Raw genomic sequence first — 16,836 nt, forward strand, 5'->3', positions numbered from 1 at the left:
TACGTAGCTTTTACACCAACCATTGTGGCCGTTTTTAACTGAAGGCGAAATCATTAAGGTCACCTGGAGAATTCTGCGGGTTGAAAATTAATCCACTGCCTCAAAGGTCACTTCATTAAACTCCGGCATTATTTATTTATTGATTATTCGACAGTTCAATTAAATACTCATATTTGTCAATACTTGTAGCGGCAAAAGGCGTTTTTCCTTCGGTTAAACCGAGTGTGAATTGTTCGACCTTAATTCTGTTCTCACTTTCTGCATTATTTTAGCATTCATCCTCTTTCTCCGTACCTCATAACTTCCATTATTTTTTTTATTGTGGAAAAGAGCGAAAAACAAGCAAGCGATAAACTTCATGTTTTTCCCATGTAGGAAACATACTGGGCCTTAAGAAATTATATTGCCAGTCTCTATACGTCAGTTAGGAGGCCAGGTCACATATCATGTCCTCTTGTTGCCTGACATTCTTAACCTTGACGCCTTAATTACTGAAAAAGGCAATACTCAAAGAGAGAGACGGCCACCTAAAACAAAAGGCACTCTTAGTTTATGAACAGTAACAAACAGACTGTGAGTTTTCATATTTCTTCCTTTCTTCGTTATATATGCACGCGTATGTCTCTTTTTTTTTCTGGTTCAATCTTGGGTCCAAATTAATGCTAGCATCACAGTCCCCAAAAGAAGAGATCAGTCGACTGACACCTTAATAAATTTAGCTCATAGGTGCTGCAAAGGCAAAAAAAAATGGACAATAAATGGTTATTTGCTTCAAGAACAGGGATGAATTGCTAACTTTCACTGATTCCGAGAAACACCCCTCTCCCCCCCCCCCCCCCTTTCCCCACACGAAAAAAAAAACAGTGAATACTGAACTTTAAAACGTTTTTCGGCCGTTACTCGTAATTCATTTTACATTACGTTTTGCAAAAGAGCACGTTTTCGCAATGAGGTATTGAGGCGTTTAATGTTCAGCATTTTTACGACCTACCAAAAACATGTGTATCACCAGTTTAGACAGAGGGAGAAAAATGGGAGGCAGTTGGAGATGTGAACCAGAAAAGTTGTTTCGGTTGGCTACCATGCATGGGTAAAAAGAATAAGGTCATTAAAGAGCGGGTAGATGTGGCGGGGGGGGGGAAGGGGAGGAACAAAAAACGCCGTCAGAATTTGGGAGTAAAGCCAGTATCAGTTCTTGAGTTCAATATTCTCTATTGTGTGCTACTGGCAATTAGGCCGCTTCGTTTTATGGAGGAGTGATGTCTGAGCGTTGCCGAAGGATTCACCCCCTCTTTGTGCCATTCGCTGTTCGCTTTTACAGAGCAAGATATGACTGCAATAATAAAGTTATCCCTTTGATAAGCGAACATATTCTTACAATCGGCAGTATTGATTGGGACACGTGAAACTGTCTGCGAACTTCTTTATGATGGCTGGTGAAGGAGGAACAAGATAATGGTCGGCCTTAAATAACTATCTTTGTTACAGTAGCATATGTAGCATATGTTGTACTAGCAAAAAATAGCTGTTTGCACCCCCCGTAGAGTGAGAATAAAATCATTTGTCCTTATTTTTAATGTTTACAGATGATGATCACGCATAGAAAGATTTTTTGTGGGGAGTGGGGTATTTAACAATTATCGTGTTTTTATCAACGCAGTAGCGTCAAAGCGCCCCCCCCCCCCCCCCGCCCGCTCGCCCCCTTCTGCAGAATGTTTTGTGTTGTCATCAATCGCAGGGGTGGCTCTGCAGTTGGTAGTTGGCAGATGAAAGCGCAAGTGCAGGTTGGTCGGCGAATTGTACGCCGTCGCAAGAGCACGTGACATGGCAGACGCTACAAACTCTGGCATCTTTAAGGTGGGCGGGTGAGATGGGAAAAGACCCCTCCAGGGCTATTGGGCGATGATTAGAACACGCTACTTCAGTAGGTCACGCACGCATATTTTTACGGCTTTGAAAGTATCTGTCTGCTGGTCCTTCAAATAATGGCAGCCTATTGTGCGCTAATGAATATGCGCGCGAGATAAGTGGCACAAATTAAGAGTTTACCAATGGGGAGTATCAGAGAACCCGTATGCGTGCGTGGATACACAAAGAAAGCCCATTTTTGCTTTACCGCAGACTTTTGCTGTCGAAAACTCTGCAGTATGAGTTCTAGAAAGCTATTCATTCCAATTCACATGAAGGGTGTGGTGCCTCTGCTGCCAAAGATAAAACAGCAATAACTGAATTAATATTCGCGTGGTCGTTGCGTATGCAGCATTTTCATCCAAATGATAATCACGTTTCTTTCTTCAACGAAACTTGTAGGTACATTTGTCGCCTGCAATTCCTCATGTCCCCTTCATTTCATTTGTCTGCCGGCATGCTAGCGTACATACCATACATTCCATGATGGCGTCTGTTATTCAGATTCCTAAATCATTTCTTTTTTTTTTTTTTTCGAGAACTTGGTACGCTACTTCTCGCTTCCTTTAGTGAGCTGGTAAACACGGGCATGCTACTCCATTTTGTTCTATTTGTGGTCTCAGAGTACAAGACGAATCATCTGGAATGAAAGCTGACTAAATGCATTTTTACATTATAATTATCCATATTATGCCACATTTTGATTATTTAATTTTGAGCCTTGTTAATCACTGCTGCAGGCATGGATGAATAATTTTTGTTTTTCGTTTTTTCCACTTTTTTTTTTCTTCCAAGAATTTACCAGAAGCAAAACATGCTTGCATCTGACGTTCTAGGTGCCGGCTTGGTGCCTATATATTTGTTATCTGGTAAGAGTGGACTTTTTTTCTGACTTGCACTTAAGATAATATAATAATGTTTTGGAAATTTCTATAAATTCAACTGGCAAGCATGACTTCCGAATTTTTCATTAGACCACAAGCGCGATACAAGCCTTCTTTTTAAAAAAAAGCTCTATTACAATAGTTGGAGAATCTTCACGTTCAAAGTAATTTATAAAATGCGAATAAGATCATCCAAGTGAGGACAAAAGAGCGACTGCTCGTTTATCTACTACAGAGCTAAACGAGCTTACTATAGTTATAATCAGAAGTTCGAACATGGTCATTGCCTGTGAAAGCGAAAGAGCATCAAGCAACACACGCAGATTTCTTAACAATCCCTACTGGCCTTTAATCTTCCACTCATTTTCTTTCTTGAATTTTATTTTAGGTTTTCAGCAGCGCACCCTCGTAGTTCAGAGCTGGCCACGCCAGTTGGGACTGTAACAAATTTGAAAATCGGGCGCCCACGTTGAAGAATAGGGAAGTAAGAGAAGTTTTCAAGCATGAGCGAGAAACAGGAGTGCTACATTTGAAGATGCAACTGCCCGCCGGGCGCGCTGTCAAAAGCGTACGCAGGCACATGAATTACACGAATCATATGGAAGCAGGAGCGGTAAATGAAACCCGCCAGGAGGGCTCGCACTTACTTTTTTTCTTTGTACACATCTGATCTTTTATCTGGGGGCTTTTGTTAGAAACATAGAGATGAATGCACCAAAAAGGAAGCAGCAATGCGGAAGTTGCCGTGGTCGCGGGAATTTGGCGCATTGCGGGACGCACAGAACAAGGCATCCATGTAAAACAAGCTCACGAATACAATTTCCGCACCGCACTCGGGATTTCGTACGCGCCACATCCTAAGGTAATTTATGCATGTGAGTTTTACTGTTTGTTATTGCGGGCTAGATGCGCGCCAGCGCCGGAATCCACGGAAGCGTCGTTGCCATGTCCTTCTCGGCAGAATCGGGGGAATTGTTGCCGGAAGTGCGCTGTCAGACAACGATGCGTGCGTGTTAGAAGCGAGCGGGGAAGGTACGGATGTGCACGACATTGTCGCAGGGGTTCGTGTGCGGTAGGCGTCAGCGATTACACAGCAGAGTTCTGCTTCAAGTGAGGCATTCAAATGCGTTTGTATTAATGTTTGCTTACACAAAAAGCAACTGGCAGGCTAGAGACGGAATAAAATCGCGTTAGACCGAATTACTGTACTAAACACGCTTACTACTTATATTAAACGCAAAAGTTCATTAAAAAAAACTATTTTTTCCTTGACTGAATTTCCTCAGCTTCAGAAAATGCGGCGTGTCTTTGGTCAGAATGGCCTCAAGACAAACACCCCTGTGAGTTGGCCAGAGACCTTAGGTCCCCTTTGCAATACCCACGAGAGCTGTGACAGGTAAATTGGTGTTATGAAAAATAAAAAAGTGCTAAACTCAAAGTTGATTAAGACCGCATATTCTTCAATAAACCGTATGATTTCAGTATACGGTAAAGAACCGCCGTTATTTGAAATTTCGGAGCCCTCTATTACGGCACATCTCACAGCCTTAATCACTTTTGGGTGTTAACCCCATAAACCTATAAAACAAACCATATTACACGCTCTAACACCTGGCGACAACTCTAATAAATAATAATTTGCTTATTAGATACTAAAACAAAGAAGATACAAAGAAAAATTCTGGTGATTATCTCGATGCTTGTGTGGACTGCGGCGGATGATAAAGTACAGCCATAGTTTGATTCTTCTCATTTGTTCCAGTAATTAGAGGCTTATGCAGCCATTTACGCCGGCATGATCACAAAAGCAGGTTCTTCCCTTCGCTCTTGAGGCAGCTCGAATATCCTGTCAGGGAAGCTATACTACGTGTCATTGGCTTTTTTAGAAAGTTTTATCAGAGACTGACATGACAGTGCATGACCAAAACTGAAAGACCACAAAGGAAAGAACAGAGGAGAGCGTACATAAAACACCCTCATCCCAAATCACAATTTACATATAGACATAAATTGCCTACTTGTGATGATTATATATACAATTTTGAATAGCACCATGGCTGTTCAAAATTGTATATATATATATTACAACACAATACAATTATGAGTAGTCACTTTAGTGCGTCAAACATACGAACAGGAGCGTTGATAGCACCTCTTCTCTTTCACAGGAAACTTTAGCGTACATTTCAGCAGACATTTGTAGTAATATTAATCAGAGAACTCTGAAATTTGGCTGTTTGAATAAAGCGACCGTTTTATCAAGTGCTCCTTATTTCTCTTCAAGCATACAATTTTACATTAACATCACCGAATACAAAAACCGACTAAGCGGTTCATCGCTGATGTCTAAAATGTCAATTCAATTGGTTTATAAGAAATGGAAACTTAAGCCCGCGATTCCAGTGTCTACACTTCCCGTTGGATGACCGAATTGCGCTGTTAAGGGAAGATAGGGAGTGAAAAAAGAAAGTGCTTAATTATGTACTGTTTATGCTTCCGTGTGCGCAAAATATAGGGGCGTCACGCACCTCAAGCACGTCTCTTCTGTAATCTTTGTCACAACTCGCAGAACAAAATGACTGCGACGTTTTTCTTTTTATTTTTTTAAAGAGTACGTTTACCTGCCTGTTACCGTTTATTGTGTCTTTATTAATAATTGTCGCGCTCAACTCGCATCACATACATTCAAAGCGTAAATCGTCATTTTGGTACGGAGCGACACGTAGCCATAATAGGTCCGCTTTCTTGATAACTCTCCCCTTTGCGGTTGAGATGATTGGTTGCAGGATTCTCCTTTTGGCTAACGACCACTGAATATAACCGAGGTATGATCGCACTACAAGCACCAACTGTGTGACAGCAAGACCATAAGGATAAAGGATAAGTGCCTAAAAAGGCAACGCTTGCTGCCTGTTTCCAAAAGACGTGGACATCAAGGCAGCCGTGCATGTGCTCACGCATCCACAACTGCAGCAGACGCGTCCACAGATCTAACGCAGCGCTCGCCCGCTCGCTTAATTCCGCGGATCTTCCTCTTCCCCTATTTACCTCGATGCTAATTCAATAGTGCTGCAAGAGGGCTTGTGGCACAGCCAACCGCCCTGCCCGGCTAAAGCAACGCTTTTGGCTGATGGCGTCTCATATCTAGCTCCTCGTCTTGTTTACCTTGGGACGGCCTTTCTGCGCCCGTAAACGGCTCGCCTTAGTGGATGGATAAGAGAATCATATTTCTCTCTAAGTTACAACAGTGGAGCTGCATGTGCTGAAGCAGCATGTTGATCAGAGAAGGCTTAGTTCTCACGTAGGCTCATTAGGAACGTTCAGGCCCGCTTATATTTGGATGGGGGCCTACTTTCGTGTGATTTTTTTATATCCTTGTTTTTCTTCTTTTGATTTTATAAGTACGAGCTGGTATTCGTATTGCTGCGGCGCGGTAAAAAAAAAAAAATTTCATGACGCCAGGCTATAGACTCGTAGCGTAGCTGTGCACAAGTGGAACAGGTGTAAACAGTGACTATAAAATTTTCAAAAAATGTAGCCTCCTCCTAATTATTGGTTATATTACAACCTTCGTAGCTACAGAGGAGAATTATTTATTTATTTACAAATACTGCAGGCAGCAGTGCTGTCTAAGAAATAAGTTAATTCACATGGTGCTTGTCAAAATACGAGGTAATGAAGTGGTTTATTTACTTTGCTCTATATTATACAAGGATATACCCGGCGCTTCTTCTGTATTAGCCCGATTCGATGGCCACTGATCCATGGCATCTTACTTTTTTTTTAGTTTCGAGACCAATATGTCGTGCTTCAGCGCATAAATCTTTTCTTTTTACAGCTGCCTTCGTGGCTTGAAGGTAAAAGCCATCTGTCGCTAAACCCAACATTTCAGGGTTGGTAATGACAGCGGCAACCTACTTTCGGTGAAAAGTTAGTGCAAAAAGTGAAAACGCATACGTGCACTGAGGTTCATCTGCATATGTAAAACATGACCATGCTTAATTTATTCTGATGCGCTTCATTTCATCACAGCTGGGGTTCTATCACGCAGAAAACAAATATTCTTCCTCTTAATTTTTTTTTACCTAGAGAAAATAACGTATTCTTTAGCCAGACGGCCAGTGAGGTGACCATCTAGGTCTCTTCTGGCCCACGCCTGACTTAGAATCTAGTTTCAAGAGCACGTATTAGTTTCAAATACTCAACACATGCGTTAGTTTAGCCAATATGAAAAAGAAAAAAACCTTATATTTTAACTATGTCAGTAGCCGCGCCGATCCTCATTCACTGAATAAGCTGACTTTTTTTTTTTTTTTTTTAGTCAGACCCATTTAGGTCGTACGTTTTGCTCACCTGTACTATTCCACATTATTAATATGTATGCTACATTTTCTTCTTGTTTTCCTTCGCCGCAGAGAGCAACCGGCACAACTCTCCGCGTCTTCCCCCCATTTCTTCTAGAAAGCGAAAAGGAAAAAAAATATATGCAGAAGCCGATATTGCGGCTACATTAATGCACGCCAGATGCCTACGTTATTTTATAAATTACTTTCATCGAAATTTTGCACCTCATTTCCTTAGCATTCAAAACTGTAAAATAAAGGCAAAAAAAAAGCATTTAAGCTGTATTTTGCCTTTTATTAAGATTAAAACGAGTAGCTTCTTGCTTTTGGGACACTGTTTCTCTTAATGAACTGCAAAAGTGTGTTGGTATTTCAAAGAGCGGGAGTTAAGTGTTCACGCGCAATTAAATATCGACACTTCGAGTCTGCGTACAACTTTCTTTTTTATCTTGATTAGTTTAATATGAAAGTACAATGCAACCTAAATGAGAGATTTGTGAACTCAACCTTGCTCTTTCGAGTTGGATATACAAGAGCATTGCACAAGATGCACATAAACGACCGGATAAACAACGTTCAAAAACTTTCTTGCAGTATGCATGCCCCCTATATAATAGTATATATTCATGATCTAATTCAGATAGTCCTTCATGATTTCACAGAACACTTTTTACTTACTTCCTACTTTGTTCGAACTTGGATTCAATTTAATTTTTTCGTTGGTATTGTTACATCTAATAAATTTCTTCACATGCCTACAAGTAATTCCTATAACAATACAGCATAGAGTGCATTGCATGGAAAAGCGTTTCGAATACCATATTGGTACTATAAACGATGAGTACAGATAGCTGAAACCTGGACACGAGGGAAATAATGTTTTTCTTATACAAAAGGGTGTGTAGGCCCTAACAAAGAACAGTCATAAATTTAGGTCTAGGCATGCGCAAGTAAATATAAACAAAAATACAGCAGTCTCTGCTTTTGCAGTACTGTTCTCCTCCAAGTTTTTCTGTTTTTTTGTTTTGTTTTTTACATTGATTAAAGCAGAAGGTGACGAGTAATACGAGTCAGCGACTTGTGTGGTTATGCGTGTCAAATTTGTCACTCTACTCTGCGAAGACTGTTAAACAGAGGTTAATGGACGACTGAAGACTTTCAATCATTTGGACATCTCCTCTTTTTGAGAACTGTTCACGCCTGAAGAAGTTTCATACAGAAGTTTCCAAGAGACGTGGACATCTGGGTAGCCGTGCACGTGCTCATGCATCCACAACTGCAGCAGACGCGTCCGCAGATCTAACGCAGCATTGAATGCACAGAGTTCTAAAAGATAAGTTTCATAGCGTCAGCCGAAATCACCGCCTTACTTGAGTAGAATCTGAGTACCTTTATGTACTGATTTTCATCACTTGAACTATACAAATAAAACCAACTCTTACGAGCGATAAACATCTGTACTGCACACTAGATTATAATGTGATCTGTACCTCATCACGGCCAGCCTGTGTGTTGTCGACACCAGACAATCATCCCCGGGAACCCAATGTCTCACATCAAATGGCCAGCTTCGTGTGAGCCGCTCATCAATCTCTTGAGAAACCGCCAATCAGCTCTCCATTTAATTCATTTAGCCTCGCGGCACCCATTTCGGAGGCTAAGAGAGTGCCCCGTGGTAGATGAGAAATGTGCAGCTTACTCGTGGATGCTCTATCCCCCCCTCCTCCCCCGAAGAGTCTGCACACTGTAACGTGACCAGCGTTAGAATTACAGGGCTCGCTAACGACTTCATCCATCACAGTGCTTAGAGAGGCCCGTCTTCGGAGGATTGCGGCTTTGCGGTTCGTTGCGGCACCGAATCTTAGCAGCGGTTCTCCACAAACCCGGCGTTTCGGATCGACGCAGAATTTTTTTTTCCCCGCCTTATCGTAAACACGGCGAAGTCAGCCCAGTCGGCGTCTTTTCGAGTTCATCACTTCCCCTTCCGCGACTGTTATTACCCTGTCCCTTCCTTTCACTAAATTGCAAATCTTTAACCTGCAACCGCATAGAAACTATATATATATATATATATATATATATATATAGTTTCTATGCGGTTGCAGGTTAAAGGTTTGCAATTTAGTGAATGGAAGGGACAGGGATATATATATATATATATATATATATATATATATATATATATATATATATATATATATATATATATATATATATATATATATATATATATATATATATATATACTAGGCACATTAGCTGACCTCCATCTTTAGGAGCTCGCAGGCCGCTACGTATTTGAATTAAAGTAATGCAAAGGGCTATTTTACATTTTGAAAACCGCTCACGCATATTGTTAATAGTGGACGAGTCTTCAGATGGAGTGAAGATTGCTGGAAAACGTTCAGCAACCTTAGATATGCGGTTGATACCACTTTAATGGCAGAAAGTGAAGTGGAACTCAAGAGACTTCTGATTCGCGTACAAGAAGAGAGTGAGAAGTTTGGGCTTAAACTGAACATTAAAAAGACAAAGATCATGGAGTCTTGCCCTATCACGTCCTGGAGCATCAATGGACAAGAAGTGGAAGCTGTGACAGATTTTCTCTTCTTGGGCTCCAAGATTACCGCGGGAGGAGACTGCAGCCATGAAATTAGGAGACGCCTGCTTCTGGGAAAGAGAGCAATGGTTAGCCTTGACCGCCTAGTAAAGAGCATAGACTCAGTCGATATTGTCGACCATAAACCCTGACTGCTCATTGGAGGGTCAAATTCTAAAGTTAAAGCTCAGCTACTTTGGTCATCTGATGAGAAGAGAGGAGTCGCTGGAGAAAGATTTGATGTTGGGAAAGGTTGAGGGTCGCCGGAGAAGGGGTAGGCAGCGAACGCGATGGTTAGATGGCATTCTCGAGGCATTGCAGATGAAGCTATGTGATGTTAAGAAGATAGTGAGAGACCGGAAAGCGTGGCGTGACATGGTCCATAGGGTCACGAAGAGTCGGACACGACTGAACGCCTGAACTGAACTGAAAGAGCATAGACATTAGTCTGCCAACCAAGATCCGTATAACTCGTGCTATGGTCTTTCCAGTTGTGATGTATGGATGCGAGAGTTGAACTGTGAAAAAGGCTGATCGCCGAAGAATTGACGCGTTTGAATTGTGGTGCTGGCGAAGACTCTTGAGAGTTCCTTGGACTGCCAGAAGATCAAATCAGTCGATATTGTCGACCATAAACCCTGACTGCTCATTGGAGGGTCAAATTCTAAAGTTAAAGCTCAGCTACTTTGGTCATCTGATGAGAAGAGAGGAGTCGCTGGAGAAAGATTTGATGTTGGGAAAAGTTGAGGTTCGCCGGAGAAGGGGTAGGCAGCGAACGCGATGGTTAGATGGCATCCTCGAGGCACTGCAGATGAAGTTATGTGATGTTAGGAAGATAGTGAGAGACCGGAAAACGTGGCGTGACATGGTTCATAGGGTCACGAAGAGTCGGACACGACTGAACGACTGAACGCTCTAAGGCGTATTTACATGATGAGGAGCTTTCAGTATACCAGACATTGCACAATGAGCTGAAGTTACATGGTAGTTTAGAATTCGACTGTTTGTTTTCAGATAAATTATTGTTTGCTCCTAAATCTTACATCACCTTTGTTACGCCACCTAGCAGCACCACAAAGAGCAAAGCAGACTGATGTTCTGCAGTTGTTTAGGGAGAACCGTTATGTGCTACTGCTACAAGAAAGCATCTCGTTGAAGTTACCAATGGGCACTGATATGCTAACAGTGAGCAAAGTACAACCGCCTCCCTTCACTTCAGAAGGTTCACGTGGCTTTGCGGTTAGAACAAAAAATTCTTAGCTGCAATAAAATATAATGTAAAAATACAATCCATTTTTACCCGTAGCTGTTTGTGTGCGTGCGTGCGTGTCTGCCTGCATGCGTGCGTGCGTCAACTGCCACGCGTCAACGCGTCAACTGCCAGCCTGGTTGTTGATTTAAGAAAAAGGTACATTAAGAAAAGATGCATATGCCGTCTACTTTTGGTTACAGTCACTTTTGCTCTTCATAAATGACACAATTATTGAAGTTTTTTTTTATTTCAAGACAACTCAAGCAACAATTGATATTCGAAGCATGAGTTGTAGTAAGATGTCTTTGCCGTCCCCCAAATATTCTTCAACAAAAAGAGCTTCCAAAGTGTACAAGCAGAAACTAAAAGTTAGAATAATTAGTAATAAAGTAATAATAAAATGATAAGCTCATTATAAAGTAATGGGATGGTCTTACTCAATCTTTTATCAGGAAATCCGCCCGCCTCTCCTCCAAGTAATCTCTGCGACCGCCACTGGCCTAATCACGTCTAAATAGAATGTGATGTGACATTCTCAAAACCCTGAACTACGCCTTTGTTTTTTGAAAGTGCTATTATTCATCATTCGTGACGGCTTGTAATTTTCATTCTCACTAGACGCCAGCAGATTTCTCTGCTATAGCATAATTACACGTTATAGTCCTGAGATAAATGCGACCATCTGCCTCATTATTGGTTTCTTGTCCGGGAAGCACCCAATATTTCTTTGATTGTGACCACGTGAAGGTTTTTACCGAGTTTCTATTTGTAATCCCATGTTCCTCAGAAAAGGTTGCAAGCCACGCCAGACTGACCCTGTTTTCTGTGCGTTATTTCCCTTGCCCGCCTTCATCCTCTTGAAACTGCACGTTCCTGCCTCAAAGAACAACCCTGCACAGCCATATTCGTTCTTTCGACATTCTAACGTTGGAGGCAATGAACTGCGGCTGCGCTGGCAAGGAGAAAACTCGTTGTTTAGCAACTGAGCACCATGCCACAGAGACCAACACGGTGGATAAGCGGAAGCACAGGGAGCTTCTTGGTGTCATTTATTGGTTCCCAAAAATAATTTTTGAGGTAAGATTTTCGCGAGTGTTTGCGTCTGTCCGATCAGAGATCAGTAGGATAAATAAGTTGTAATAGTTCAATTTATATCTTACAAGTAGGTATCTGGTTGCAATAAGAAATATCTAGCTGGTCTTAAGTTATGACCATATCATTTATAGAATTTTGAAAAACGATCGTCCTAGGCGCTATGGTTCAAACATCTCTGAACATTTCTCGTGAAATTCGAAACTTACACACCTATCTATGGCACAAAGTGATGCCCACCAGTGAAAGACACGTCGCGGTGCACCTTCCCGTGACCATCTCTTCCCCGCCTCAGCAGGAAGATTGAACTGAGGGGAAAGGCGCTGTGTCGGCTGGTAGCCCGAAGATGAGAGAGAGAAGGTTACATGGCACGCGCACGCCAAATCTTTTCATTGCGACACGCATCCCACGGATCAGGGGGAATATATAAAATTTTCAGTCTAGCGAGCTTAAATGAGGATGATAACAGAACTAAAAGTTTATTCATATAGGAAAGAAGCAGTTAAACGATTTTTGGCAAGACAAAACTGTACGCCTTGAACGTACATTTACTGATTGCAATGCTCAATATATTCAGGCAACGTGCGCAGTATATCACGTAATGCAGTCTGGGCAACCGCCATATCTTTTAGAGCTCTAGAAAGTGTAGTGCAGACTATAGAATACTCTTGTTGCGCAGGTCATTTCTCGAAGTCAGCTGTTTCTCGGAAAATTACTACTCAGTGTCCAGGCTTCGTCATTAATTAATGCGCAGATTCTTAAGACAGGCGTCGGCGCTTCCTGCGAGGCTACCCACTTTGGTTTTGAAGGAGCTAACGCGCTACATAAGAAGAAGACAAGGCAAACATTGGTACAGAGGAAAAAGGCGATTGGTAGTGTACCTCGGTTTGTCTCGCCTTTCTCGTAGCGTAGCGCAATGAACCGCATGGTGAGAGCCGATTGAGCATGTGATAAAAAGAGAAACTGTAGTGCCTCAAACTCCAACGCTTGGTATGAATTAAGGAGAGCGTAGAAACTTAAATGTTGCGTTTATGTTTGCCTTTCAGCGCATTTACTCTCTTCGGCTAATGGCTGGCTTCTTTCTTCATTAAAATGACTGAGCGTTTACACATCCCGCAGCAGCAGTAAGAAATAACCGCCACAGTGTAAATCAGTGCGCGAAAGAAAAAGAAGTCGGAAATCGCTTGACAAGCAAAAAATTTACGACGCACTATAATCGCTGACGCCCAAACAAGCCATACGCGTCGAGGGAAGAGCGGCGGGAAGAACATTTGAAATTGCATTAGAGGCACTAGACAAATAGTGTAATCTCGTTACACCTGGACTTTGCGCCCTGAAGGCACAAGAAGATGCCTTTTTTTCTCGGACTTCTCACGTTCCTGATTGTTTTTCGTTTTCATGTTCTCTTCTTTATTTCATGTACGCAAGTTAAAAAAAAAAGAAAATTAGAAAAACTGCCTTTCTCTTTCTTCTTCCTTCAAATTTATTGCTCTCCGGATGTTTCGAAAATGAAGCTCCTTTTCATTCCATTTCTCGCGTCCACCATAAATGTTAGCCCGGACTGATTTCTGTCTCTTTTTTTTTTCTTTTTTATTCAGTGCATAAACATTTTCTTCATCCCCAACAATTATAATGCCTTCTTGCACCATTTACAACGTCACTTACGCTAACTTGGCACTAAATTTCTTTTTTCTTCTAGTAAACTTCCCATTTCTCATTAGTTGTAACTTTCCACGAGTTGATTCATATTTCTTACACATGTGTTTCATTTATTGTTAGCATGCAAAACACGAAAAATTACAGGAGCGCGTTTAAGTCTGCTTAAGAGTGCGAGTGGCAAAAGCCACTTTACAAGACTGCCCTCAGTAACTGTATCGTCATTGTCATCCCTACTATCATAATCATCACTATCGCTACTATCACCTTTATCAACTAAATAATGCACCCTCATTGTCATCCCACAGCCATCATTATCGCTAACTTCAGCATCGTTATCATGGCTACTATCATTATTATCACTAACTACATCGTCATTGTCATCGCTTCTATCATTCTGACGCTAGACAAGAAGAATTGCGATCGGTTTCTGGTGAACCCGGCGTGATATAGACCAACACCGTGTTTACAAACAAAGGGGGCGCTCGCGGCGCCGCAGCCGACGGGGGGGGGGGGGAGGGTTAGCGCCAATAGGAATACATGGAGTCGAAATATTCCAAAGCAGTTTTCTCATTTCACGGGGCACCTGTGATGTTTTTATTCGGTACACAGCAACTATGAACATCCTAGAACACATCGTGAAGATATGAAATCTCCTTACCGTATTTTTAAAATACTGCGAAACGTACGGGGGTGCGAGTTGGGAGAGCGACCCGCAACAGGTGTACACGCAACTTACCGCCACATTTTTCTCGTTTCGCAGAGCAAAAATAGAGCGTCATAAGGAAAAACGGCTTTATCATGCCCAACAGTTGTCTCCAAGTTTATGCAAAAACAAAAGCAGAGGTTAAACATGTACCTCAAAACAATTACTTTGATAGTTGACGTTCTGACTTGCAAAGAATGAAATTAAAATTTAAAAACGCTAACTGTGAAAAACATTGCTGTTTACTGGATCAGGTATGCGCACTCGTAATAAGCTTCCTTTCCAAGAGTTTAGCAATCAAGAACACGCTATTACAGCCTGGTCGCTTTCTGGATACTCGCAACGCAATGTCAGCGTCGAGTTTACTTCAATGATAAATGAATTCAGAAATAATGAAGCTCTTTTTTGAGCAATCACGAACCCCATGGCTGGATGCTTGAGGAAGCCCTAACCCTTCTGCCTTGTAGTTGTGAACACACCGAGTACGCGGGGAATATCTGCAAGTGACATCTGTAAACGCTGAGCAATAGAAATATGAGCGAACATATGCTTGAATTCGCAGTCCCCGCAAGATTAGCAACACGGTGCAGATGCTGCCTGCATGCATTAATTTTTTGCATAACGCGCAGACAGGAAGAGAGTACAAATTGTCCCGAGCTGCTTTTGTCATTCACGCGATGAAAAACACGATTAACCTTATATTCCTGCCAGTGCCATCTGGCAGCAAGAAATGCCGACGTTCTTAGTTCCACCTTCTCTGAAAGAAAACAAAAGCGAAGTGCCTTTGTTTTCAAGTTTTACGCTCGACTTTGCTGCTGTATGCTCACGCTGAAGTCGAGCATGAAAGGCATTTCTGGTACATACCCAGGCGATGAACAGCTGGATTAATGTGTGCTCCTTTTGTATCGATGTACGAGAAATTCTGTCGGAAGAAGCAATCCAAGATTGTGTTTTTACTTTGAAATTAGTTTTACCACTAAGGTTCTCGTGAAAGCAAAGTTTACAAATGAACAGTCAATCAAAAAGTTGGGCAAAAAAAGCAAGCTTCTATTAAAAATTAAAGAGCACTGCAGAGTCTGCATTGGAGTAATGCGAAAGCACGGATGCTGTTGTTGGGTGCTTCTGGTTGCTTCTAGTTGCTTAATTCTGTTCTTGTTTACCCATTTTAGTCTTCGGTACTATCAAATTGCACGCCGATCCCTTCCTATGCCCGTTTTTTGGCTCGACTTCAGGTTGTGTGACGTCACATCTTTGACGTCACCATAATTGACTGATTTAATTTCCCATTTTAGTATTTGATACATCCAAATGTAGCACCAAGCAATTGGCTAATGAGACCATTTTCGTCTTTACTTTTACATTGCTTGCCTCTAAACATTTACCTAATTAACTTATTGGTCTAATTATATAATTTTTCGGACACAACAATACGTCACCCTCTATCGATTTACACCACTCATTAACTTCTACCACTTCTCAATCACTCAATTGCTGCGGACAACTTTTACATTGTCTGCCTCTAATAATTACCTAATTAGCTTATTGGCCTCATTATTTTTTCGGACACAACATTACGTCACCTTCTATCGATTGACACCACTCATTAGCCTCTACCACTTCTCAATTACTGATTGAATACAGTCTATGCGTGCCATTCATGCAGGCTGCATTCCCAGAAAACTACAATATGATATGTACGAAACTCTCGCCAAACTCCGCCCCGACACTGTCACTATGAGTGAGATTCCTGGTCATGCTGGAATACTAGTTAATGAGGAATACCAGATTCCTTTGCCTTATCAACCCACGTGGGACACTACTGTTCACTACAAACAATAAATATATCTTCATTATGGCAACCCTAGAAGAACACTTTGGACACCCCTGTCCGCGACAAATCCCTTACTACCGCGCAACTAAACATTTTTCGTCGCATACACCTAAATGATCCCTTACTCCTTACCTGCTATTTTCTCTATCGTATCAGACACCCTCCCACACGCCCGAATTGTCTTGAACCCTATGCTAACTTAGAAATTGGCATGTTTTCCTGCCCTTTTGCAGTTCGGTTCGTGTACTTCCCATACCCTTCTCGGCCAACGTGGCGGACTTGGCTGGCCTCTGATCAGTCGACGGACCAGTTGGCTTTGGTGACCTGGAATTACACCATTCTGGGTACTTAATAATGTGTTCCATTAAAGCATTGTTTTTCTTCTCCTCTTTTTGTAACTAATTAAAATAATAATGCCCGAGTTATCACACAGTCTTCAAAGATTATACTCCGCGATTCGTAGTCATAATGAATATTTAGGAGAGGATATTGGTCATCTCGACAATATGCGCCATTTTGTTTATAGATAGCAAAATACTTTCCAGGGGACGTCCTCAGAGGTGAA

General features: G+C 41.7%; 1 long non-coding RNA gene across 7 annotated transcripts in view; it reads right to left on the reverse strand.

Annotated features, from left to right (window-relative positions):
- LOC146190513 (uncharacterized) overlaps window positions 1–11,496 on the reverse strand; it is a 124,421-nt gene extending 112,925 nt beyond the window's left edge. For all 7 annotated transcript variants that reach the window (XR_014706320.1, XR_014706319.1, XR_014706318.1 and 4 more), the window contains exon 1: window positions 11,424–11,496. This is a non-coding gene — a long non-coding RNA (uncharacterized LOC146190513). The remainder of the gene's footprint in view (window positions 1–11,423) is intronic.
- Window positions 11,497–16,836: the final 5,340 nt, after the last annotated feature.

The sequence above is a fragment of the Amblyomma maculatum genome, chromosome 4 (genome assembly GCF_055883805.1).
Source record: "Amblyomma maculatum isolate TAMU_Amacu chromosome 4, ASM5588380v1, whole genome shotgun sequence".
Lineage (NCBI taxonomy): Eukaryota > Metazoa > Arthropoda > Arachnida > Ixodida > Ixodidae > Amblyomma > Amblyomma maculatum.